Here is a 27,869-nt window from a genome sequence, read left to right on the forward strand (position 1 = left end):
GTGGCAGAAGGGATATTATTGGGCCAACCCTATTTTTCGGCTTGAACAAAAATAATATAAAACAGGAAACTAAAAAATGGATCCAAACTAAAATCAGGGATCTCTGGAACGGCCTTAATCCCTCTAAAAAGTTCTTGAACTTCAATGCCAACGGAGCAGAATCTGCACTAACCCTAGATAAAAAGGGCCTTAGATTACTCTGCGGAGCACTTACGCGACACTTTGCCTGTAATAAATACTTCAACACAGTAGGGTTATCTAGTACAAGATCATGCAGGTTCTGCTGTGATGAAGAGGAGTTTATGAAACACTTAATCACCAACTGTAAGGCATTAGGCCACAGGAGACACAGAATCCTGGGCTCGTACCTACGAAAGGAGGAAGACCTACAATTGCTCCCTCCTAAGGAGCTGGTTCGATGCCTCGGTATACTAAATAATTATAATTAAGTAATTACGGGCGCACAATAGATCAATCTGGTCGCAGTGCATAAAGGCAACCATGGTACAACCATTGCCATTACCATTACCCCTAAATTTTCGTTTTATGTATACAATTTTTAGTTTCTAATTGTGTTCTCACATTGATTACAACCATCTAAACTCTAAAAATCATTAGCTCCGTGCTTTAATTGTTCCCTAATACTAAATTCAGGGGTTATATACAGTTAGAATTTTCAAAAAATCGATTTTGTTTTTATTTTATTTTCTTAATGTAAATATATTTAAGAATGCACACAGAAAGTTTAATATCGTTCTGGTGAATATTTTCGAAGTTACACGCAAATTTGAAAAGGCGTTTCAAAGAATTTTTACCCTATGTAAAGTGCTTTTCAAACTTTAAACGCGTTTCAACCTTCTCAGATATATTCTCCAGCTATTAAGGGGTTATACGCAGTTATGAAGCAAATAAAAGACGAGTTGTCAAGGATTTATCCTGAAGAAACTTCAGAATATTTTAATTTGAAAATTTTTGACGGTTATAAAAGCATCCTTCAAGAACGTAACAAAATTTTTTATTTATGAAAATGTTGATTATAGAGCGCGCTGCAGGCGATTTCTGGAACCTCCTTTAAAAAAAGACGATTTACGGTGTACATCGTAACTCAGGATTGGATTATCTGAAATCAAAAAACCAAACAAATTTTGTTAATATATTAGATTATCTAGTAATTAATCGTTCGGCTAATCAAAATAGTGAATTTTCACAAAATGGCAGCTTTTAAAAGAAATGATTTCGATTTTTACGTTAAAATTTGGCCGTAAATTGATTATAAAATGGAAAATAAGTATCAGATTTACAAAAGGAACGATTAATTACTAGAAAATGTATCTTTAAAGATTGAGTTAAAACGGTTGACCGATCAAACAAGCCGTTTTCGAGATATCGTGTACACCGACTTGAAAAATGCCGTTTTGAAAAAAACACGTTTAAAGTTTCAATACCTACCTTAAAACGTGCCGAGGCATCTCTACATATTTAGGTATAACTCCGAAAGTATTGCTTAGATCTACATCAAATTTCGTGCGTATACTTTTAAATATATGTACATTACAAAAATGCAATAAAAAAATCGATTTTTTTGAAAGTCATAACTGCGTATAACCCCTTAATTGAAGGAATAAGAATTCTGATGATTTTTCTATTTTTTTGGGCAATTTTTCGCGAAAATTTTCGTAGAAAATTCTATTTTTTTCCTAAAGCCGCCATTTTATCCAAAATTAAAATTTTGACTATTTCTTCGATTAATATCTAGCTTTATCTATCCACAACAAGAATCTAATCGGTTTTTGATTTCAGATAATTCAAACCGGAGATATTTTGTCCACCGCCTTTTTTTGGAGGACGTGAGATCATCTGCAGGGGCCGTGCACTTTAATATTTTCACTAACTTTACGTGCTATAATTACCTTTAAAGTAGACATTATTTGAATAAATAAAAATTGTATTTGTTTAAAAAATCGCTCTTTGTCTTTCTCTAAAAAACTCAGCCTTACAAGTCTATATACATAGCCCCTTAATAGTTAAGCATATGGATATCATTCCCCACCACACATATATAATTTAATATCGGAATGGTTAAAACGATATATGGATTTAAATGATTATCATAGGGCACACTAGCAACAAATAAGTTTGAAGAACATTTTTTTTAATTATTCAACATTGTGATGTATGGGAAAACAATGGAAAATGTTGATAAAAAAGTAAATGTAAAATTATTACAAAATAGGGAGAATATTAGTATTTGGGGAGAAAGGTAGGAAAAAACAGGTGCTAGAGCCTTAATAACAAAACCAAATTTCCATAGTATCAGCAAATTTTCTGATAATTTAACAGAGGTTCAATTAAAAAGACTATCAACTCTATACAATAAACCAGTACATATCGGGTTTACCGCTTTAGAACTTTCTACATTAAAAATGTATAATTCCATCATGCTTATATGAAAGATAAATCTACATAATATTGCTTTAAATTATATGGATACTGATTCTTTCATATATGATATTCAAACAGAAGACCAAAAGCCAGTTATGACTGCCATTAGTCTACAGGCGTCCGCACGTTTCATGTTTATCAATGTCGACACTTGTTTGAGGTTGTAGGTGGGCCATAGCGTTCTGCTAATTTTGCATTTCGTCTGGTCTCTCCATCTACAATCCGCGATTCGGAGATATGCTAGGAAAATTGTATTCTTGACTCCACCTAATGGTGTGAATATCGAATCTGCAAAAACGTTATTCATGGCAGATCCCCCTTTTGCCAGCTCATCTGCTTTTTCGTTTCCTTCAATGGTTCGGGACCGAGATTAAGGTATCTTTATGATTTTCACTCAAGGTGGTAAGGTTATTCCTACTTTGTTCCATCAGATTAGAGGTTGTTGTAACCGAATCCAGTGCAGGATTGCAGCTTGGCTATCCGAAAGAATACCGATATAGCCCTTAAAAGAAAAGTCTGCGATTAGTAACCTACAAGCTTCCCCCATTGCCAGTACTTCCGCCTCGATTATTGTGCTGGTATTAGGGAGAAGCACATATTTTTCAATTTTAAGTCTATAAGAACATATACCAGCTTCAACGCCACAGTCCATTTTACTGTCATCTGTATAGTCTGTAGTGCCGGATTTGTTTAGTGAGAATCCCTTGTTGCATTCCTCCTTAGATGGGAAAGGAGTGGCAAAATTCCTATTAAATATTACCGTCGGGATGAGGACTGACTACTCTCCGAGGTTAACTGATACTTCTTGATACTCAACAACAAAAATAAGTGATACTGCATTTAAACAATAACCGGCCAACTGTTTCGAATATATTCTACAATTCGCGAAAATGTAAAGCGAAGAACGTTCGTTAACAGATTATTATATATTTCAATGAAGAAGGCAAACTGGATTGGTTAAATAATAAATAATTTATTTTTTTATTTACTTATATATATATAAATTTTTGTACTGTAATAAAAAAAAATTATTAAAAAATTTCATATATATAAATGTACTTAACTTAAAATTCACGGAATTAGTGGCTTTAAACGCAGTATCACTATTTTTTGGCGCTAAATTTAAAACAAATTGCTTTTTTTCACTTTATAAAAACCACAAAAATCACGGCTGCACGAATGCGATAAATGTCAAAATATGCAAATGTTACTGAAAACAATATTGCCCGTGTGGCCGCATCAAAAGAGAATTTCCAGTGTTATCCTTCCAGATGTATCTGTGTGTAAATCGGGACTTAAATACAAGTCAACAAGACTCAATTGCTGCAAGAATTGAAGCCGTCCGAACATCTTATTCGTCGCAGGCTCATTAATCAATCGTTTCAAGAGTTGGAAGCCGATTCACTGGTTCATCATCAAATTGCTCTCCATGTTAATATGCAGTTGCATTTACTGATCTACAGTTGGCCAATCAACTACCAATGCTCGCCAATCAACTACCAATGCTCGCCAAAAAATTACACGGCTTAGTGCTTAATCAGGTGCATAAGCAGCTCATACCTTTACAAAAAATGCACTACATATGTATATACATTTCTATAAATATTAAAAAAACGCCTGGTAATTCCACGTGTGCTTTAAAAATATCTAAATAAGTTTAAATAAAGGTTTTCACACTATAAATTTGCTAATGTGATTATGTAAGTTCTATCTACTAAATGCATATACATACATATTCACAATTTAATATTATACATATGCATATGTACATATGTATGTATGTGCTCGTATAAATGATATGCCAGCATAGATACGAGCGACTGTTGTCATATGCATGTCCATTAAAATAAAGAAGTCAAAAAGGGAACAGAGGGTGTGCTACAATAAATATATGGAATATTTCAAATGCTTATACAAGCGTTTACTGTTTCTCATTTATAACTATGAAAACGAAAGAGGTCAAATATATTGAGAAGATGTTATCAGCTTATGAAATGTACAAATACTAAAAATCAATACATAAATTTTTTCGATAAGAGCTAAAATCTTAAAAACAACACTCAGTCAGCTACATACATCCCACATACATATGTACATACTATACATCCTACACATTGTAGTATTCATATTTGTAGGTAGATAGTACATGTATCTCTGAACAAGTGCAGCAGCCGAAGTCGTTACGATGGAAGCAGCCCATGTCGCTGCTCCGCAGTGAGACAGCGAAGCCAACATCAACATCTACTTAAAAACAATATTATCTCTTGTTCTCAATAATAACAAAATAACCGCACACTTCCATCCTATTTTCGATCACGACCTCCAACGCAACTAGTCGGACAGACATACAAACGTTACTGATCCACTTGATCGCATTCATTAATACATACAAACATGGGCCATCACTTGCCAGACTATATATTTATATATATGTACATATGTATGTTTGTATGTAATTTCAACTGAGTCGAAATGCGAGATATTTCTCTTTTAGTATAGTTACATACATATATGGATCATCTTTTACTTTTTATTTCTTCCAATCCTCACTATTTTATTTTGCATTTGTGTGTGTATGTGAAAATCGGTGCACGAAGCGCCTCTAGATATACTTATATATGTACACACAGTACATACATACATAGATTTGTACTGATTTTTCTAACGTTATATCGCGAGCTTATGGCTCGGTGTGCTTGCAGTTCGGCTTGCTTGTACGGAGGATCTCTAATCAGGTTATTCTCCGACAACAGAAATATTTTAAAGGCTTTAAGTTGGTTCCGCATTTCATCTCAAAAATCAAACTACTGATATTAAGTTCTGTGATATGCTTGTGTTAGTAAGCAGTGTCATTTACTAGCGCCGCATGTGTTTGTACAAATAATGCACATATACATACATATGTACATATTTACAAAAAGACAAGGGAATAATGGCATACGTATAAAATATACCCAACGCCTTTGGTTAGTCGCGAAGCACGTTTTCAATAATTCGTATTTGTTATGATAAACTTTGATTAAAGTTCATTGAAAATGCGATAAATCCTTGTCGATAATCTTATTTTGTATTAAGTATATGATCCAATTTGCTTGAATATTTTCATAAATAATGCTTTTTGGACTTAAATATGAGGAACGAGAAAATGAATAAATGCCAAATAGGTTGTTTATGCAAGTTTATACTTTGAACCCCTTATACATACATGTGTTAAAAATATATATGTATACATACATTCACTTTTGGACAATAAAATAGGGGTGCCACATTTCGACCAGATTTCTATAAATCGAACTCATTGTTATATACATACATATGTTATACTCTGTTAAACTCTGCAAATTTTGACCAACATTTTAAACCTATTACTCAAATTTTTTTTAATAATTTCTCGTATGCAGTTTTCTCGTCCATACAATTAGTATAATAAAATGCAAGTAGCAATTGGCTACAAAATACCGTTAATTTTTGACAAGTTTTTTGCTGACCATTTTCTTTCATACAAAACATTTGTCGAACCCACTTTATATAGGAGAAAATGCGTGAAGTATAGCTTAGATTATGGCAAGTCATTTTATATAAATATTTAGTTGCTACGCCCTTATTCAGCCGCCCTTGGTAAATCTTGTAACTTTTCATTATGAAGTGTTCAAGTAAAAACGAGATCGGCAAAGTTTTCTGATTTGGAAGTATATTTAGTACAGCATGTAAAAAATCTTGTGTTTTGATAATTCGGACGATACCTTAAGTACGATTTTTATAAATATCTGACCCTCTTCGCCCTAATGGTTCCATGTGTTGCAAAAATAATTGTTCTTAGTGAAACTGATATGTATTTATAAAGATTATCTCATGAAAGTCCCAATAGTTATATAAATTATTGATGAAGTAAATTCATGTATAGTAAAATTTTTCGTCAACGTTATAAATGTATATTAAACCTACATATACAATATAAGTATGTATAAATAAAATCACCCATTTATACTTCACAATCAATTTGAAGAGAGGCGTATTTTCAGGCGCATGCGTGAGCTTGAAGAGATGCTGAGCGACAGGAACATGACCAGTTAATTCTATTTAAGTGTCAAGCGCTAGACCGAAGGTTTTAAGACCGGGCAGTTCATGTAAAGACGAAAACAACGATCTGGTGACGAATGGCCAAGGCACATTTAGTTTTTTGAGGAATAACTTCTCCCAGTTGCTTAATGGTGCACGCATGCATCAGTGCCCTTGAAGGATGTGGTAGGATGAGAGCATGCCAGCAGCTAGAGCCTGAGTGTACTCTGTCCAATATATAAGAAGGGTGACCCTGCAACATCGCATATACGGTTCTGTCGAGCGTATTGTGTGAGAGAATGAAGCACATCGTCAACAAACTAATTGAGTCTTAACAGTGCGGCTTCAGACCTGGTAAGTCAACCATAGACCAGATCTTTACAATATGCCAAGCCCAAGGCAAGTCTTACGAAAAACAACTCTGCAGACACCATCTCTTCGCTGATTTTAAAGCCGCCTTTGATAGCACGTACAGAAATCTCCTCTAAGCCGCTATATCTGAGTGTTTGGTATCCCCGCAAATCTAATTCGGCGGTGTAAGACGGCATTTAGTGCTACCACAAGCTCCATCAGAATTGGAAGTTACCTCTCCAAGCCGTTCGATACCAAGCGATGTTAGGAGATTGAAAAAAATGTTTCGCGCTGCTGAACTAAATCGTACTGGTAATATCTTCCTCAAGGGTAATCCACCTTAAAAAGTGAGGCAAGTATTGTGGGTCTTGCGGTGAACGAGAGCAAAACAAAATGTATGCTGTTAGCACACAAGGAGTCTGCCCGTCTTGGGCAATTAGAAGTTATGAAAGACTTTGTCTACCTTGGGACCAAGGCGGAGAATAACTCTTGCCAGCAGGTTTTACTTTGGGCTCGGTAGGTAATTAAAAAGTAGAGCTCTCTCTCGAAGGACCTAACTGACACTCTACAAAACACTCATCATTCCCGTCCTGCGATATGGCGAAGAAGCATGGACGATGTCAGCACCAGATGAGAAAGTTTTGGGAGCTTTGGAGAGAAAAATTCTCTGTAAGATTTTTGATCACCTCCGCTTTAGTGAGGAGGAGTAACGTATACGGTGGAACGGCGAACTGTATGAGCTATATAGGGGCATGGACATCATTAAGCGTGCAAAAATACAGCGGCTACGCTGGCTTGGCCATCCCACTCGTTTGAATGACGAATTGGTACCCCAAAAACGAAAACGAGGAAAGTGAAGATCATATCTTTGTTGGAAGCACCAAGTGCTGCAGGACCTGTCAGCGCTCGGGAACTTCTAACTGGTATCAGCGAGAGCAGGACAGACACAGATTGTGCGCTACCTTCGGTCAAACCCGACATACAGTTGTAGCGCTACCTAATTATTATTAATTTATTATTACTAATCATTTCTTTTCATATTTAATGGTACATATTTTAATTTTATTTTATTATTCCAGATTTATGAATTCAATTGTAAGTGATCATGATTATTTTTTTATTACAGGGTGGCTGATGAAAGCCGCTACCAAAAAAAAATTGAATAACTTTTTTTCTTTTTAAGTTATCTGTTCCATTTTTGTTTTAATTTGCAGATTGATCTTTAAAATTTATTAAAATGGATAACTGGGACACGCAAACAAGAATTTGGATAGTCCGCCGCTATCACGCACTGGAGTCCGTAGTTTTGGTACAGAGAGAGTACAGGCGGATGTTTGGCGGCGATCCCCCGAGCAGATGGACCATAATGAGACTGGTGAATAATTTTGCTGAGCAAGGAACAGTCGCAAGAAGGCCTTATCATCGAAACCCACCAGTTCGGACGGAGGAAACGATCGCTGCTGTAGCTGCAGCTATACAAAGCAATCCAAGGGTTTCAACAAGAAGCTTATCTGCTCAACTTGGTGTCAGCCGACAGTCTTTGCAAACAATAATGCACAAAGATTTAGACTTATTTCCCTACAAAATTCAAATGGTTAACAATCTGAATGCAGCAGACTTGCCGATTCGCTTGGAATTTTGCCAGATTTAAACGGCAATGTGAACAAACAAAATTGTCGAATATGGAGTACTTCTAACCCACAGATACTCCACTAGACGGAATTGCATCCTCTTCGCGTGACAGTGTGGTGTGCGGTTTCTTCACGCTGTATTGTCGGGCCTTATTTTTTTGAAGAAAATGGTCACACCGTTACGGTTACTGGAGACCGTTATTTGAAAATGCTGAAAGAATTTTTCTATCCAGAACTACGCCGAAAGAGAATTCCTTTCAACTCTGTGTGGTTTCAACAAGATGGGGCAACGTCTCACATAGCCCAGACTGTTATGACAGAGTTGCGACGAAAATTTCCCAATAAACTGATTTCAAGAAACTCCGAATTTCGTTGGCCCCCCAGGTCGCCTGACCTTACTGCACCTGACTTTTTCTTGTGGGGTTTATGTAAACAAGAAGTTTATAAAACAAAGCCAACAAATTTGGATGAACTAAAACAATCCATTCGGGCAACAATTGCGGCTATTCCTGTCGCAACTCTCAAAGCAGCAATGAACAACTTTTTACTAAGATGCCGCACTTGTGTCAACGAGCATGGGGGGCATTTAAATTCAATTATTTTTAAAACTAGTTAAGCTACATTTAATAAAATTTAATGACCTTCAACTTGAAAAAAAAAAATGAATGATTCCATACACTAAAAAAACAAGTTATTTGAGTTTCTTAATGTAGCAAAATTCATCAGCCATCATCTAATTAAAATCGATTACTAATCATATCGGCCGCCGTAGCCGAATGGGTTGCGTGACTACCATTCGCAACGAACGTAGGTTCGAATCTCGGTGAAAGACTAAAATGACGAAACAGTTTTTTCTAATAGCGGTCGCCACTCGGCAGGCAATGACAAACCTCCGAATGTATTTCTGTCATGAAAAAGCTCTTCATAAAACATATCTGCCGTTCAGAGTCGACATAAAACTGTAGGTCGCTTCATTTGTGGAAAAACATCAAGACGCACGCCACAAATAGGAGGAGGAGCTCGGCCAAACACCCAAAAAGAGTGGAAGCCAATAATTGTAGTTGAGTACGAATCTTATTACTTTAAGTTTTCAACATTTTCCCCGATTTATTGAAATAGATAATTATGTTTAATAGCTGAGAAAGGCAAACTGTGTTGACATTTCTCTTCAGTAAGATTTGACAACTCATCATGAATCGTTTGACACCATAAAATGTTTCTAAATTGTAGAAACTTACTTTAACATAAATAAATCTGTTCGCGAAATTCATAGAGCGAAGTGTTTAAAAAGACGCCAAATGCCGATTCATCCGTTCTCAACTTGTTGGCCGTTGTCATTCAATTATATGAACAATTTTACGTAAAGATCTTGTGTTACGTGCCGTTACAGTTCATGCAAGAATTGAAGCCAAATTATCATCATTTGCGTCGCATTTCATTCAGATTTATTATTCAGATTTATTGGAAAAAGTAGTTAAAAATTGGACTGATCGGACGGATCACGTAACTCGTAGCAGCGGCGCACATATGCCGGATATTATATTCAAAATGCCATGAAATTGTCTATCAGATTATAATAAAGAAAAATTTATTCCAATAATATTTCTATTTTGTAGTCCCATTTTAAGTTCTCAAGCTCTTAAAAGCCCAATACTATAGCGGGACTTAATTTTATGAGCGCAAGTGTATTATATGTGGAAGACCAAATATGTACAGTTCAAAAGTATAATTTCGCAGTAATAGCCGAGAAGTAAGAAAACATCACCACGAAAATCTTCTCAAATGCAATAAAATTATTTTCAGACGTTTACAAAAAATTACTTCGAAAGAGGGCGTTGCATTATTTAAGCTGAAATTTAAGCATTCATGGCATGGCCGACCAATAAGATTTCATTTTGGTTTTTTTCGTGATTATGATAAATATTTATCGAATCAGAAGAAGGCACAGAAAGCACATGGCATTAGAAAGTGTATATGTACAGTTTGTTGTATTGGTTATCTTTACGACATATTCAAGAGATAAATTCGAGCTGTACAACGCTGTAGGAAAATAAGCACCCAATCTGTTATCTTTTATACGATACGCACGCCTACATACGTACTTACTTAAAATATATCTTACCGTACAGTTGCAAAAAAGCAATATTATAGAAGTAGTAATTTCTTGCTCAAAATGAGTTTAGAACTGATACAGACTTGTGTGTACAAAATGATTCGAAATAGATGTAAAGTGTGGTCATTATCAATGAAATACTATTTCTTTTGAAAAGTGGAGAGATAAAAGCACTGTAGGTAATTAAGCACAAAACAATTAATTAATAGATTAACCGAGCTATTCGCATATATTGAGGGTTTTTTAAGAGCTTGAGAACGAGATGATGCAGCCAATTCTCTTTGAAGTTCGCGAATATTTTTTTTTCAGTTTTTCATTTTTTTTCAAAGTAAATATCCACAATGACTGTCCATGATGGCTTGCCAAACCTTACTGAACAGAAATGTCAACACAGTTTGTCATTCTCAGCTGTCAAACCATAGTTATCGATATCGATAGTTATCATGCAGCTAAAACAACACCCGATACAAACTATATTAAATCTGACAAAAATGTGCTTTTTATTAAAAAAGCAACGGGGGAAAAGTTAAAAAATTTAAGTAATAAGATTTGTACTCATAAAATTTATTGTTCAAAAAAGAGCAAAATAATGCATTCCACCTCAGAGTTTGTGTACTCGAGTAGTCAAGCGCTGTCGACCATTCGACCAACCATCCATTTTCAAATATCCTGTTTGTTAACCGTTGATTTTCGGTGAGAAGATTCTTACGAACTCTTATTATGATTGCATCACATATGTAAATACACACATACATATGTATTTATATAGATGCATGAACGTGTGTGATGGAATTCTTTTTCTTGTTTGATTGGCGCTTAAGATATTTACTATTTTTGGCTCTACTTAATTGGTAAAAAGTTGTTGGAGTAATGCGTAAAAACAATACACATACCTACATATATGTACAAACATTTGGAGATTTGCCATTGACTACTACTATTAGAAAACAATTTCCCTGCGCGTTTTTTAATGGAAACTCCGAGTATCCATTAATTGGTAAAACAATGTACTAAGTAAGAAAAGCAATGCAATAGATAAAAATAAGTCAATGAATGGTATTCTACTTTACCAAAGAGTAATTAGCTTAATATGTACATATATATTACATTAGGCCGGGTCGATTTGTGGGGAGGCAAAAAATCGCCCATTGCTCTGTGAAAATCATATTCTAAGGATTAAATAAGAAACTTTGCCGAAAGATTCATACTTCTAAAACGAATTCTGATGTCCCCCAATTTGGGTCGAACTTTTTAGTTTTTTTTCTCATGTAAAGGCCAAAAATGGTGATATTTTGAAATGATTGTATGGCGAACCCCCCAGGGGAGTTCCAGGGGGTGTGCCACTGGCATGGGTGGATCGGCCGTCCAAAGTTAGTGGGGGTCGGTCATACATTTGGACCCGATTGGAGCACTCTAAATGGGTCAAAGTGGGATTTTTCGTTCGACCAGAATTGGGGACATCAAAATTTGTTTTAGAGGTATGGTTTCTTCGGCAAAGTTTCTTATTTTGATCCCTAGAATATGATTTTCACAGAGCAATGGGCGATTTTTTGCCTCCCGAATTGCAATGTGACTGCCCTATGTCCTCGACGGCCTCACGAATTCCATCTTTGAGGTCTTGAATCGACCCTGGGCTGTTGGCGTTGACCTTCTCTTTCACGTGGCTCCAAAGAAAAAAGTCACAAGGTGTTAAATCACAAGATCTTGGTGGCCTATAGTGATCACCTTTTCGAGAGATAACACGGTCAGAAAACTTTTCCCGTAAAATATCAATGGTTTCGTTGTTTGTGTGGCACGTAGCGCTATCTTGTTGAAAATAAACGTTGTCCAGATCAATACCATTCAATTCCGGACACAAAAAATCGTTAATCATCTCTCGACAGCGCAATCCATTCATTCCTCCTCTTATTGGAAAACCCTATACATAGTATATTACATAAGGCATACGAGTTAGTTTTTAAAGCAGATTGTAAATTAGTGTGACTATTTTATTTCAATATTCAATCAAAAATTTTGTAAGCCCAAAATTTTCTTTTAAAAATTTCAAGAGCACAACGTTCAATGAAAGTTGGGTTAATGAAATTCCACTAAGCGAAGCAAAGCCATTAAAAAGTTAATTATCATGCGAATGGTTATGATCCGACTAGTCGGTTAACCGAGTTTCGAAATAGTCGAGTTATTTTAAGAATGAACTTAAGGAACGATACTCATTTTGAGTATTACTTTTGGATATAATGACTAGGCAAATATTAGACAACAACACTATTTTCTAAACTACGAAAAACAAGCAAACAAATTGTTTACTGTATTATAAACTTTTTCTTTTACATTTTTAATGAGGTAACACTTTACTGATTGTATAAAGGTTGTCAAAAAAATCTTGCGGTATTTTTATTGAATTTTCAATTGTTCCTAAAATTGGTTATAATAATGCGATTGTCAAATATGCGCCGTTTTGTTCGATGACGAGTTCCCAACGAGATGCCAACTTCATAATGCCCCTCTTATAGAAACTCGCTTCCCTATTGTCAAAAAACTCGGAGAGCCCATTTTCACAGGACTCTCTTGTGGACAACTTCCGACTACCAAGCTCGTTCGCCATGGACAGAAATAGGTGGTAATCACTTGGTGCGAGATCCGGACTATACGGTGGATGCAAAAGAACCTCCCATCCGAGCTCCCGGAGCTTCTGGCGCCTCACCAAAGATGTGTGTGGCCTGGTGTTGTCCTGATGGAAGACAATTCGGCCTCTGTTGATCAAAGATGGCCTCTTCTGCATGAGTGCTGCATTCAAGCGGTCCAGTTGTTGGCAGTACAGGTTCGAATTGAGCGTTTGGCCATAGGGGAGCACGACCACGACCGTTTGCGCTTCACGTTGTCGTAAGTGACCCACTTTTCATCGCCAGTCACCATCCGCTTCAAAAACGGGTCGATTTTGTTGCGATTCAGAAGCGATTCGCATGCATCCATACGGGCAAAAATGTTTTCTTGCGTCAAATCGTGTGGCACCCATACATCGAGCTTCTTTTTGAATCCAAGCTTCTTCAAATGGTTTATAACGGTTTGATGACTCATGCCCAGCTCTTGGCCGATGCTACGGCTGCTATTATGCCGGTCTCTTTCGATCAATTCAGCGATTTTGTCGCAATTTTTGACGACAGGCCTTCCGGACCGTGGCGTATCTTCGATCACCTCTGCACCAGAACGAAAACGTTGAAACCATCGTTGTGCGGTGGAAATGGAAACTGTATCGGGTCCATAAACTGCACAAATTTTATTGACAGCATGAGATGCATTTTTGCCTTTATCGTAGTAGTACTGTAAAATATGCCGTATTTTCTCTTTATTTTGCTCCATGTTTGCGACGCTATAACTCACGAACGACTAAAAGCAAACGACAATTAATCAAACACGTGTTAGCACGTGAAAAGAGCTTTCCAAAAAGCTCTAGCGTGAACCGATGCGACGAATACAACTAGAACTACGCTCTTGCAAAGACAAGCTTGCGGAAATGCCGCAAGACTTTTTTGACAACCTATATTGGCCGAGCCCTTCATCAAATTTGCGGTGTGCGTTTTGATGTTTTCCCGCAAATAAAGTTACCACCTCCCAACAACAAATGATAGTTTAATGAGAAGCTTTTTCATGGCAGAAAAATTTCCAATAAAGTTGATCGTAACGGCAAATGGCAAACATGTTTACGGATGGATCGAAGTTAGACGGAAGAATTATTGAGGGAGTATTCTGCGAGGAGCTCACCATCATCCATAAATTTAGGTTTCCGGACCACGGTAGCGTTTTCCAAGCGGAGGTACCCTCAATTAAGGAAGCAGTGCATTGGTTGCTTACTTCTGTAATTACTGTTAAGGGCGTAAACAGGACATTGACCGCGAGTTACACATGCTGTGAGACTCGGCTCGATTCCTTTCTGCGTCAGTTTTATGGAGGATGAGGTGGAATCATCTCAGCACTTTCTCCCTAACTAAGATTGAAGTATCTTGGCTCCCATATCTTTGCTATGCCTGATATAGCAGACATTGATATTTAGAACCTGATGAGCTTCATCAGTAGTAAAGGGTTTTTCAGTAAGAGCGCTTCAACTTTTGAACTTTTTTGAATAAAACACAAACGGTTTGACTTTTTTAACTAATTTTTTTTTTATTATCGATTTCTTTTGCATGACCAACGCGTGCACGTTTTACGAAGTCCAATCGTTGAACCTAATTTTCGACCACTCTTTTGCATAAATCGGTCGAAATTCCAGCAATTTCGCGTTCAATATTGGCTCTGAGCTCACAAATCGTCGCCGGCTTGTTACTGTAGACCAATGACTTCACATAACCCCAAAACGGGACGGCTTGTTAAATGGACCGTAAAATGGTCGTAATGCTCTTAAAGTAGCAGCAACAGAACGATTATTTTCATAAAAAATTTGCACGATTTGCAATCGTTGCTCAAGTGTGTAGCGTTCCATGATGAAATGTATACTAATGAAGTTTACAAATAACAAGCGAAAAATAAAAAATATTACGTCGTTCGCCCTCCCTATCGGAAAAAAGTTGAAGCGCACCTATTGAATAACCCTATACGAAGCGGCTAACACCACCGTAAATCATTCACGCGTTCACCCTTTGTTCGCTCGAGCCCCTCATCAAATTTGCGGTGTGTGTTTTGACGTTCTCCCGCAAACATAGGTAACACCTCTGAACGACAAATGCTAATTTAGTAAGAAGCTTTTTCATAGCAGAAAAATTTCCAACGAGGTGCAATAATTGTAACAACGAGCTTTGGTCAAAAGTAATATTTAGTGATGACTCTAAATTTAAAATTTTTGGGACAAATTGTGGTAATAAAGTATGGCGTAAAGTGGATTCCGAAATTAACCGTAATAATAGGATTCATTTCATTTCAGTTAAGCTCGGTGGTGACAACGTAATGTTGTGGGGATGCATGTTTACAAATGGTGTCGGTGCGATTTATTAGACCTTGGACCATCTGCTCTATATTCAAATAGTAAAGAAGAATTTGAGTGCTTCCGCTAATAAACTTGAGCTTTCGACCATTATATCTTCCAGCAAGACAACGAGCCAAAGTATATTAAATAACACCCCGGATGTTTTGGAAACATTACCTCAGTCGCTGGATCTAAATCCGATCGAGCAATGAGCAGATTTGGAGCGTGCGAGCGAAAACATGAAATTATTGTACGTCAAGAGACAGCCTTAAAGCAGCGATACTCAAAAAATGGGCGGAGATATTAGCTGTGAGAAGGCGAAGGTTAGTTTTCTCAATGCAGAATAGATTAAAAGAAGTTATTAAAATGAATGGATATGCTACTAGATATTAGTTAAAAATCCCATGAATTATACTATATGTATGCCTGTAATGTTTTTCCCGATTACTTTTGTGGCATGAAATCACATACTTTCTAAGTTAATGTATTACTTGCTTCCACTTTTGTTTTAAAAAAATAAAAATATTTTTATATTTAAATTAAAGCTTAGACCACAATGAAATTACTGAATTGATTTTTGAGCAATAAATAAAAAGTGAAAGGAGTTTCTGGTAATTATAACCGAGAAAAAAATATCCAAATATTTTTCTGACGCACTATATGTTTTCGTGATGGATAATTTTAGTTGGCCAAAAATTTCTCCAGCACAAAATGAACGTCTACCTTGCGTCTAACTGCCACTTTGCTCTCTAAATTTTTGCGAGACGGATAATTTGTTGATGTTAAAGACCTCCTACTTTCAAAAATTAGGAATAACTTGTACATATTTTTGTCTTATCGAACACGACTAATGATAGCCAGCTGTTTCACGTTTGCCGAACGTGTATTAAATAAAAATAATTAATAATAAAATAAAAGCATTAAATAATACTATCGAACTTACGACTCAGCGGCAAGTATGGAGATTTATATTTTACCCTAAAAATATATCTTCACAAGCCAGACAACTTAGACAAGCTCGGGGCTAACTATCAAAAATATTTCACAAATCTCATGGATTTCAGATCGTACGATTTGCGGGGCTTCCCCGTATTATTATTTTTATAGTAATATCAAATGTTAAGCTAACCTAAAAAAATTCACTGCCCACGGTGCGATTAAATATGTACAACTCTTTTTTACGCATGTGCCTTTGTATCACTATTTTTCTAAATAATGGACTATTCCTATGCATTTGAAAAATTCCCAAACCGCTATAAGAATCTTAAATTGAGCATTGTTTATAATTTGAAAACTGGGCCAACATAAAATAAAATGTGTTCTTGCTGAAATAATTGATATTGAAACGTACAGTGTATAAAAACATATAATAAATTGTTGCAATAATTATTAAAAAAAATTATCAAGAAACAAAAAAAAAAATTAAAAAAAAAAAAAAAAAAAAAAAAAAAAAAAAAACATAATTAAAATAAAAATATAAAAATAATATCAAAAACAAAAACTTTTCATTAATATTCAAAAAATATTATTTCCTGATCCAAGGTCCTGTCGAGTGCATTGTGTGAGAGAATGATGCCCATCGTCAACAAACTGATTGGGCCTTATCAGTACGTCCACAAGGTAAGTCCACCATAGACAGGAACTCGACACACACCATCTCTTTGATAGCCCTTTGATTACCCCTCTCTCTTTCAAAGAACCAACGCTCACTCTAAAAATCAGTCATCATTCCCGTCCTGCTACATAGCGCAGAAGCATGGACAATCTAACAGCACATGATAAAGTTTTGGCAGGATTCGGGAGAAAAATTCTTGTAAGATCTTTGGCTCCCTCCGTGTTAGTAAGGATTACCGCGTACGGTGGAACAGCGAGTTGTATGAACTATGTATATAAAGACATGGAGATAGTTAAACGTGTAAAAATACAGCGGCTACGCAGGCTTAACCATGTCACTTGTATGAAAGAAGACGCTCCAAGGCGAATTTACGAAACGGTACCCCAAAAAGGAAGACGAGGAAGACCACATCTCCGTTGGAAGGACCAAGAGTTGCAAGACCTGTCAGCACACAAGATTTCCAACATGCACCAGCAAGCGCAAGGCAGAAACAGTTGTGGCGCCAAAAACGACACACGGTTGTAGCTCCACATAAGTAAGTATCCTCCGATTTATCAAGAGGGAACGAGAAAGCTTCTTATTGAGAAAACCTTTTATTATTGAATCATGGATCTTATGGAGTTGATTCCCATTTAAACTCATTTTCTATAACTGAATAATTTTTAAAGAATTTATGTAAAGGAGAGAGAAGCACAAAATTTAAGGCTGATTATAAAATGCAAATTGATGCATGTTGATCTATTGCTGAAATAAAAATAAATAAACTTTTCGGGCAGAAACGCATGCTGTGGTCAACACAACAATCTAATCAGGTTTTGGAGAAAAAGCCCTGTTTGAGCATAGCTCAACAATTCAAAATACGATTATTATCGTCAGTTTTAAAAATTGCTTCAGTAAAACATAATTTTTGACATATTAAAAACTTTCTTTCGATAATATAATTTTAAAAAAGCAAAGCAATTGGACGAGGGTTTTGGAATTTTTGTATTAATGTTGCGTACCCGCATGTGCAATAGATTTATGATTTTACCATAACTCTCATATTCGCATGATCAGTTATCAGATAAAATATTGTTAGGGAAATTCAACACAAATACAAACATATGTACTACAAGTATATAACATTCTGCACTTATCTCCGGTTGGCATACGGTTTTCAAACGCATATCGCGTGAAGATGAATTGTAAACACATGTACAAACCGGCCTACTATTAAGGGTAGTTTAGCAACAAACCAGCCGAACAAATGGCAAGTCAATACATGTGAGTATCAGCAAGTGGAGCAATAAAATGATTGTTAAACGCGATAAAAAGATAAAACAGTTTTTTTTCTTTGTAATATTTGTGGCGATTTATGAAGTGCTCCCGTTCTGTTGGTGTTTTTATTTCCTAATATTTTGTTATTTATGTTATTTATGGGTAATATTAATATTCTTTATCTTTGAAATATAAGAGTGCAGTAATATTAGTAATTCGAAGGAAGCAAAAACACAAAGCACTCCTAATAGTAGCACCTTTGCTACTACTTGAAAGATAAAAATTTTTTTATTGGTTTTCGATCTGATAAAGACAACGTGCAACGTGGTGATATGATATCCATTTGGTGCTGAAAGTTAACAGTAGTAAATAGTATTTACGCACATTTGTAGGTAAAATATCTTTATCTCAGAGCTACTAGATATATAATACCACTTGAAACCACCACTCGAAAGAACTTTATTCACTTCTGGACGTTGTAGCCGAATAAGCGTGTGCGAGACATGTGGGCGAGTACTCTGAAGGTGATTAGTCTTAAGAGAGGGTTGTACGTATAATTATTACACCGCTATTTCACCAATCTTCGGGCAATTCAGCACTAACTCTCCAACGAGTTAAAAATAGTTTAAGTTCGAACGGAACCGAACTTTATATACTCGACCTCCCTAAACTTAGGGTCGGTTTCTTAATTAACCTGCAACAGAGGTGTACTGTTTACTGCTTTATCATGGCGATAAACACATTTTTGTACATTCCAAAGTTTGTTAAACGCTCGGCTCAATGTAAAAAATGTTTAATTAGCTTTAAATGGGCGTAAAGCGGAAATAAAGGTTTGTAAGTAAAGAGTAGATAGTTTTGCTTATTGAAGATAGCAGCATTGATATTAGTTGAGTAAATTTCGGGACACAGTCTTATTATTGTTTTACCTAACAACTTCAAGTGTAACTTTAGAAATACTAAATTTGGTAAAGGGGTTTTTAAGAAACATACATTTTTGAAAATTTATCGGTGTCACGCATATTTTAAAATTTTTTAAATAATTTCAAAAAACCTCGCCTTAATGAGAATAACCTGGGCTAATGACTACCTTCGCCTATTTCACAAAGCAACTTATTCTCTCTTTGGATCGAATTTCGTTACATTACCAAGTACTGTCCTCCCATATACCAATAAAGGGACTTTCAAAATACACCAAACAGTCGCTTCATGAACACCTAATTGTTGAGAACGTCAAGATATCAATGTTGAAGGGAATGTTGTTCAGCATCACTTCGCGCTACAGCAGCAATATTCTCAACAGAACATTCAGTTTTTGGTCTGCCAGTCCATCTTATATTCTCGACAGGACCAGTTTTTTTACCAATCTTTGAATTGTCGACTCATTCGTACGATTATTTCCACCAAAAAAATCACGAATTTCGCGATATGTTGTTCTTGAAGATCGACAATTTCCATAATAAGTATCAATAATTTGAATGCGTTGTTCTACCGTGTAAAATCGTTTACATCCATTTACTTGACAAAAAAAACTTCTCGTCGTGTGCATTACGGCCATATAGGTGTCACTTTTGAAAGGCCCTTTATTTTTCAAGTAAGGAAGGAAATATTTTTAAAACTAATATATTTTTAAAACTCATCGACGAGGTAATGTATTTGGTGTCATATAACTCTTTAACAAAATGTGAATTTGGTAAGCAAATTTCTTTTTTTTTTGTTTTTTGTTTTGCTAAAACCACATTTGTTTCAGAAAGTTTTATTCATAAAGCATACGACAGCCGGGGGCTTAGTCGAATCATTAATTAGGCCTTATCAGTGAATGGTAGTGTATTCCATTAATGAGCGAGTACATTCCATTCCTATGGTTCGGGCTGCCTTTTTGAACGATGACCAAGTTCTGCTCTGGGTTGGAACAAGGTGCAATAGGAGGTTCGTACTGGCTTTGAAGCCCCCGAGTAAAAGAAAAATTAAAATAATAAATGAAGTTCCCGAGTCGTACAGTGGTATCACAACGGAGCTGTAAGGTCTGAGTGAGTTGGTCGTATAATAAATTGGTCGACTAACACCATAACTTAACCTTACCATTTTCAATAACAACCTACCTCAAATCAAGAGTATAACAATTTTTGTATGCCTTTTTATAACTATTATGCGAATAAAATTATATACCCTTTGAGCAGAAGTCCGCGCGTGTATAAACAAAAAACGCTTATAATGGTTGAGTAAAAACAAATCTCTATAGAAACTTCGTGTTAAATAGAGATAGATTCTTCAAAAATTTGGTGAACTCGAAATTGGCTTTAAAGCTATGCTCTAATAGAATTGTTTTCTTATAATTTCATGTAGAATCTTAATGTGTATTTTCAGTTGTAGAAATGCAGGTCAACTCGCATGCCGGTGCACACTGACTACCTGGCTAAGGTCGTGTTGTTTTTGGCCAAAAAGTGCCTATTCTTTGATGCACTTTATTCCAAAGCCAAGGACACCAAAAAACTTCTAACCTTTATATCTGCCAAAAACAAAGTTAAAATTCAAAATTGCTGATAATACGAACTTCCGTTGGGGGCATGGGTTCTAACATAACAAAAAATAAAAAATAAAATCAAATTAAAAAATTATTAAAAAAATAAGTAATACAAAAATAAAAAATTATTTATTTAGTTTAATAAATAAATAAACAATACATAAGTAAATAGAAAAAAAAAACAAAAAAAGAAAATAAATAACCTCTGGATAGTTAGCTCTAATACATATTATATATATTATAAATACAAGAAGACGCAGAATTATTCATCCAATTTTAGATTTGAATAACTTTTTTATTAAATAATAAATGATTTTGAGTGATGGAAATCTTTATTTTGATCCTTACGCGCTTCATTGCTTGTCTGTTTGAAAACTGCAGCTGTTTAGTTCACAAGTGTCAAATATCATTAACGTACGACGCCATTTGCAAAAATTATAAATCTATCGACAAATAAATAAAAATATATAATTGTCGCTTACACCTTTTTTGGGTGTTTGACCGAGATCCTCCTCCTATTTGTGGCGTGTCTCTTTATGTTGTTCCACAAATGGAGAGACCTACAGTTTTAAACCGATTCATAACGCCAAATGGTTTTTTTTCTTGAAGAGATTTTTCATGGCGGAATTACACTCGGAGGTTTGCCGTTGCCTGCCGAGGGGCGACCGCTATTAGAAAAACAATTGTCTATCATTTTGCTGTTTCATGCACGGAGATTCGAACCTACGCACTTCTAAATGGTAGTCACAAACCAACCCGGCTACGGCGGTCGTTAATTGAATAATGACGAAAATTACTCTACATACAAAATATCAAATACATACAAAATATCACATGATAAAAAATTAATTACACTGGACTACAAAAACCTCTACGACAGACGGCCAAGGCCTGTCACTACAGCAGCACTCCCAAACATCTATGGAGAACAATGACAGCAAAAACAACAACACCGCTTTCAAGTATTTTTCTTTATGGCAAGAGACTTGCCTTCGGATCTTACTGACCTTTTCCCTCAGCCGGTAGAAAGCGGTTGCTTTCTAAGTATACGATAATTTAATATTATCAGCGATCAATTCCCTGTTACTCTTTCAAGAAGTAACCGTACAAAAATATCAGTTACGGAATTTCAGAGACAATTTGTAAATGGACTGACACAGTGAGTAGATGAACAAATTCCACTTCGGGAAAGAAAAATTGTTCATAAATTACAGAAAGAGAAAGGAGATTCATAAAACAAAATCAATGAAAGAAATCCAAAATTAAAAAAAAATGTTACATTTTGTTGCATGTCACAGTCACACTTTAGCTTAGAATGCTTCAATAAAGCCCATTTAAAGTATATTTCACTACATTTATTCAGGTTGCATTTATAACTTCATTTTGATAGTTTCGGTGCCACGAAAAGTGTAACGACGGCCCCCAGGCACCGGGGTCCCACTCAACGTATTACTTTGGTGGAATATTTCAGTGTATTTGGTTTGCTTAATTATTATTAACGATATGAAGGAAAGACAAGGAGAAGGAATAGTTAATTTAATTGGGCAATTGGCTGCTAAATTTCGAATTATTGGCACAGCTTTTTTCTGTTATATGAATGCATAGTTAATAATACCTAACAAACATTTTACTAGATTTATGTCTACAAACCTGTTTTTTTGCCGGCATCCATTTTATTTAGTTTTTATTTTTAAGTTTTTCTTTACATGCGTAAAAATAAAAAATAATAATAAAAGTATGGTTATTATCTATGATTATTTTATAATCTCAGATTTTGAGAGAGAAATTTTGTATGGGAAATCTCGCTTTTTAATTACGGTTTGGGAGTTAAGCACGAAAAAGTAGATCATATGCTTATATGTGAACGTATTATTAAGGGGTGCCGCTGGCTGATGTGCACGGCTGATAAGATGCAAGCAGCATGCACCCCCAATCAATTCATTTCAGTGTAAGGCGTAATGAGTATATATCCCAACTCTGTTAAACACAATGAAACGGCAAATTATGTCACTGTCAAAAACTTAAGAAAAAATATTATCAAATAGCAAGTTTCCAGTTAAACTCCAAATAAAATTCACTATCTCTGCCATTTGTCTAAATTATACTTATATTCATGCATATCATATATGCCAGCCGGTATTATTGCACTGGATTAATTGGAGAAATCTTTGGATTTAACGAAGTGGCAAATCATCTATTCATGCCATAAAGTGTACCGTACCGGGTATATAAAGGTATAAATGACTTTTTACAGCTACTATCCCCAATTTCAGTTTTATCAAGAAAACTACGTTCCATGCATACTTTTATGGTGTCGATACAGGTTTTTCACTTAAAACAAAACAGCTAATATGTTTTAAGTTAATACAAGTAAGCATAGATAAAAAACTACACGATTGGCACATTTATCTAGTGCATACTGTTTCGTTTAACTATTTTAAAAAATTTATTGCCCAAGTTGATTTATATCATATGCAGCTACTTATGGCCTAAGCAAGAATGGCTACTGTTGTAAAATGTGAACTTTTGTCGGTGTGATCGCTGATAAAAGGTGGTAGACATTAAATTAAAGAAAAAATCACAATCAATTGTTCAGGTAGCATAGAGCAGTATATATTATACGTACGGATAAATTGATAAACTGGTGAACGTTTAAACATTCACACACCAATTCATGATTCTCATTGCCAAACTTCAATTTATACTTAATAAATACTGTATTTATGTACATATGTTCACATCTATTCAGAAAGTTTTTACTATTTTAGAGTCATATTTATTCAACGTTTTATTTTTAGTGATACTTTTCGATAAGAAAGGCTTCGCGCATGCGTTGGCTCCTAAATTTGCATTCAGAAGTTAAAAACTGTTAGCATTTTTAAAAAGTCACCCACCCTGTTTAAATTAGTTATACCTTATGCATGATCTACGTACATAATACCTATACCCTATGATCAAAAAGTACCGGTAATGTTTAATTTGACTGTTTTCTTCGATCACCAAGGCGTAGTGCACCATGAGTACCTTCCATCGGGCCAAAAAAGTCAATAAACAATATTATTTACCCGTTTTGAAGCGTTTGAGAGATGCTGTACATCGTAAACGGCCGGAAATGTGGATTTTGCATGATAACGCGCCATCGCACCGGTCCCAAATTTTGCTGGATTATTTGACAAAACACCAAGTAAATATCATCGTGCAAGCACCGTATTCACCAGATATGGCTCCGTGCGACTTCTTTTTGTTTCCCAAGTTGAAGTTACCACTTCGTGGAAGGAAATTTCAGTCGATAGAGGAGATTAAGAAGAATGGGACGAAGGAGCTGAAGGCCATCCCTTCGTCGGTCTACCAGGGGTGCATGGAGGAATGGGTTAATTAAACGTTGGCACATGTGTGTTGCGTCAGACGGGTCATATCTTGAAGGAGATAAAATAAATTTACCTGAAATTTAACTCTGTTTTGTTTTATTTAAGCATTCCCGGTACTTTCTGGTCATCTATACTAATATTATAAAGAGGAAAACTTTGTTTGTTTGTTTGTTTGTTTGTTTGTTTGTTTGTAACGAATAGGCTCAAAAACTACTGGACCGATTTTAAAAATTCTTTCACCATTCGAAAGCTACATCATCCACGAGTAACATGGATTACATTTTATTTTGGAAAAAAATAGGGTTCCGTAAGATATTTGGATTTTTCGGACACAAACTGAAAAAAATCTTATATATAAAATAAAGTCAACTTTTTGTGTGTGTTCGCTAACCGGCCGTGTCTGCACCGAATTAAACCAAACTTACACACAATATTAAGAAGGTATTGAAGATGGTTTCCGTATAGTTTGGATACCTATTGGTGGATAGGGCTCGAGATATAGGTCAAAACGTGGACCCGGGTAACCTTCGGATGTGTATGTACAATATGGATATCAAATTGAAGCTGTTGGTGAATGCTTTAGTACAGAGTATTTTTCATGCCGCTCCGTGACTGGGGTCTCGAGATATAGGCCAAAACGTGGACCCGGGTAACCTTTGGTTGTGTATGTACAATATGGGTATCAAATGAAAGCTGTTGATAAGTGCTTTAATACGGGGTAATTTTCATACCCATTGATGACTAGGGTCTCGAAATATATGCCAAAACGTGGACCCGCCGTGTCTTTGCACCGAATTAAACCAAACTTACACACATTGTTAAGGAGGTATTGAAGATGGTTTCCGTATAGTTTGGATACCTATTGGTAGATAGGGTCTCGAGATATAGGTCAAAACGTGGACCCGGGTAACCTTCGGATGTGTATGTACAATATGGGTATCAAATGGAAGCTGTTGGTGAATGCTTTAGTTCAGAGTATTTCCATCCGCTCCGTGACTAGGGTCTCGAGATATACACCAAAGCGTGGACCCTAGAATGTGTATGTACAATATGGATATCAAATGAAAGCTGTTGATAAGTGCTTTAATACGGGGTAATTTTCATACCTATTGATGGCTAGGGTCTCGAAATATATGCCAAAACGTGGACCCGCCGTGTCTTTGAACCGAATTAAACCAAACTTACACACATTATTAAGTAGGTATTGAAGATGATTTCCGTATAGTTTGAATACCTATTGGTAGATAGGGTCTCGAGATATAGGTCAAAACGTGGACCCGGGTAACCTTCGGACGTGTATGTACAATATGGGTATCAAATGGAAGCTGTTGGTGAATGCTTTAGTTCAGAGTATTTTTCATGCCGCTCCGTAACTAGGGTCTCGAGATAGAGACCAAAACGTGGAGCCTAGAATGTGTTTGTACAATATGGATATCAAATTGAAGCTGTTGGTAAATGCCTTAGTACAGAGTATTTTTCATGCCGCTACGTGACTGGGGTCTCGAGATATAGGTCAAACCGTGGACCCGGGTAACCTTTGGTTGTGTATGTACAATATGGGTATCAAATGAAAGCTGTTGATAAGTGCTTTAATACGGGGTAATTTTCATACCTATTGATGACTAGGGTCTCGAAATATATGCCAAAACGTGGACCCGCCGTGTCTTTGCACCGAATTAAACCAAACTTACGCACATTGTTAAGTAAGTATTGACAATGGGTTTCGTAAAGTTTGGTTGTAATTCGGAGCACTGGCAACGGGTACAGCGTTCTTTTGAACCAGCCATAATGTCGCTTACTTTTTTAACGCTTGGGGCGGAACTGAACTGTCAAATTGACAGTGTGAGTTACAATGTGTCAATATTTCTTTCTGATTTGGATGCCATAAGGAAAAAACGTAAGTGCTACATGTAAAAATTGTTTGTGAATTTTTTTTTGGATTTTGGAACAGTGAATAATTTCTTACGAAATTTGAGAATTTAATGTGAAATCCGAATGAAATTATGTGTTCGTGGAAAAAAAATTTGTTTCGTTTTATTGTTTGAAAAATATAAATGGATAATGGTTAAAAAAGCTCCAATGCTTAATAAAACATATAAATTAAAAACGAAAAATTCATGGATGATCAGGAAAAAAGACGATTGTTTATTCATATGCGTTGATTTGAAATTTAAAAACAATCTTCTTTTTTCCTGATTTTCTATTTATATTTTATATTTACTCAAAAACAAATAGAAAAACAAATAATATTGTTTATGCCAAAGCGCTTGAATAAAGAAATAAATAATATGAAAACCATATCTATTCTATTTTAGTGTGGCCAGCGAAGGGGGCCGGGTTTGCTAGTAGTATATATTTATGTTTGCTTTGCATATACAGTTTTTTCTAACGGCTTAAAAAAGTAGGACCCTCCGTTTGTGGAACAACATCAAGCTGCACACCACAAACAGGAGGACGAGCTCGGCCGAACACCTGACAGAAGTGTATACGCCAATTATTATTATTTTTTTATGTTGTGAATCACTTTTCTCCAAAATCGGATAATAAGTCCCGTTAACTTGTAAATGCTTCTTTTTACTACGATTCACTCGAAATGAATATTATTGCGTTGGGCTACGAAATAGGGCAGTTCTATTTCAGTCCTTCGTTAGGATGATTAAAGCTATTTTTCGGTTAAGGGGGTATTCCAGTCTAGAAATTTGAAAAAATCGGAAAATTTTTTTTTCAAAAATTGATAGTTTAACTATTCAAAAATATCTCCCTAAAAGGATTTTTCAAAATTCGAATTATTTTCGAAGCTACAACTATTTTAGTGACGCGACAGCTTGACTGGTTTGAGCGGACGCCTAACTTCAAAAGTGTTTTTCTCGAAACTACTTCGTTCGATACGGTCGGCACGATATCTCAAGTTCTAATCAACCGATTTGCTTGAAATTTGTCATGAATATTCCTTAAATATATCTCTATCGTATGAAGCTCGAAAAACTGGAAATTTCAATTTTTTAATATGTGTAAACAATTCGAGAAAGCTTAAAAATAAGAGAAAAATCGACCTCAATTTTTTGAGTAGCTGCCATTTTATGGAAAAAAAATTTTTTCCCGTTTTTTCTGGTTCATACGATAATGACATTCATATTAATTAAGAATTTGTATTTTTTTTTTTCAGATGACCACAAGGGTAGAAATCGTAACGACGGGGACACTGTCTTTTTCCCCCCCTTGCACTTCAAGAACGCATAACTCCATGAAAATTCATTTTTTTTTTTCAAATTTATTTTGTGTGCTCCTAATATATGAATAAATAAATGATAAAAAAATGTATCGTAAAAATATCAATAGCTTTTTTTTTATTCATCGTCAAAAAATGCTCGAAATTCGGGCCTCTAGACTAGAATACCCCCTTAATTTTTGTTTGTTATAATTGCCAGTAAATTGTGATCAGATTGGAGGATCCAATAGGGTTTTTTGACAGGTTGCGCATGACTATTGTCAAACTAAATACATACTTTTTCAGTATTCATTGGAATTTTATCATGAAAAAACTTACGCCTCAACAAC

The 27,869-nt window shown here is 35.6% G+C and overlaps 1 protein-coding gene across 1 annotated transcript in view; it reads right to left on the reverse strand.

Annotated features, from left to right (window-relative positions):
- Positions 1-27,869, reverse strand: part of LOC128855280 (broad-complex core protein isoforms 1/2/3/4/5) — a 43,628-nt gene that overhangs the window by 11,275 nt on the left and 4,484 nt on the right. The gene's annotated exons all lie outside the window — the stretch shown is intronic.

This window comes from Anastrepha ludens, chromosome 2, assembly GCF_028408465.1.
Source record: "Anastrepha ludens isolate Willacy chromosome 2, idAnaLude1.1, whole genome shotgun sequence".
NCBI classification, from domain to species: domain Eukaryota; kingdom Metazoa; phylum Arthropoda; class Insecta; order Diptera; family Tephritidae; genus Anastrepha; species Anastrepha ludens.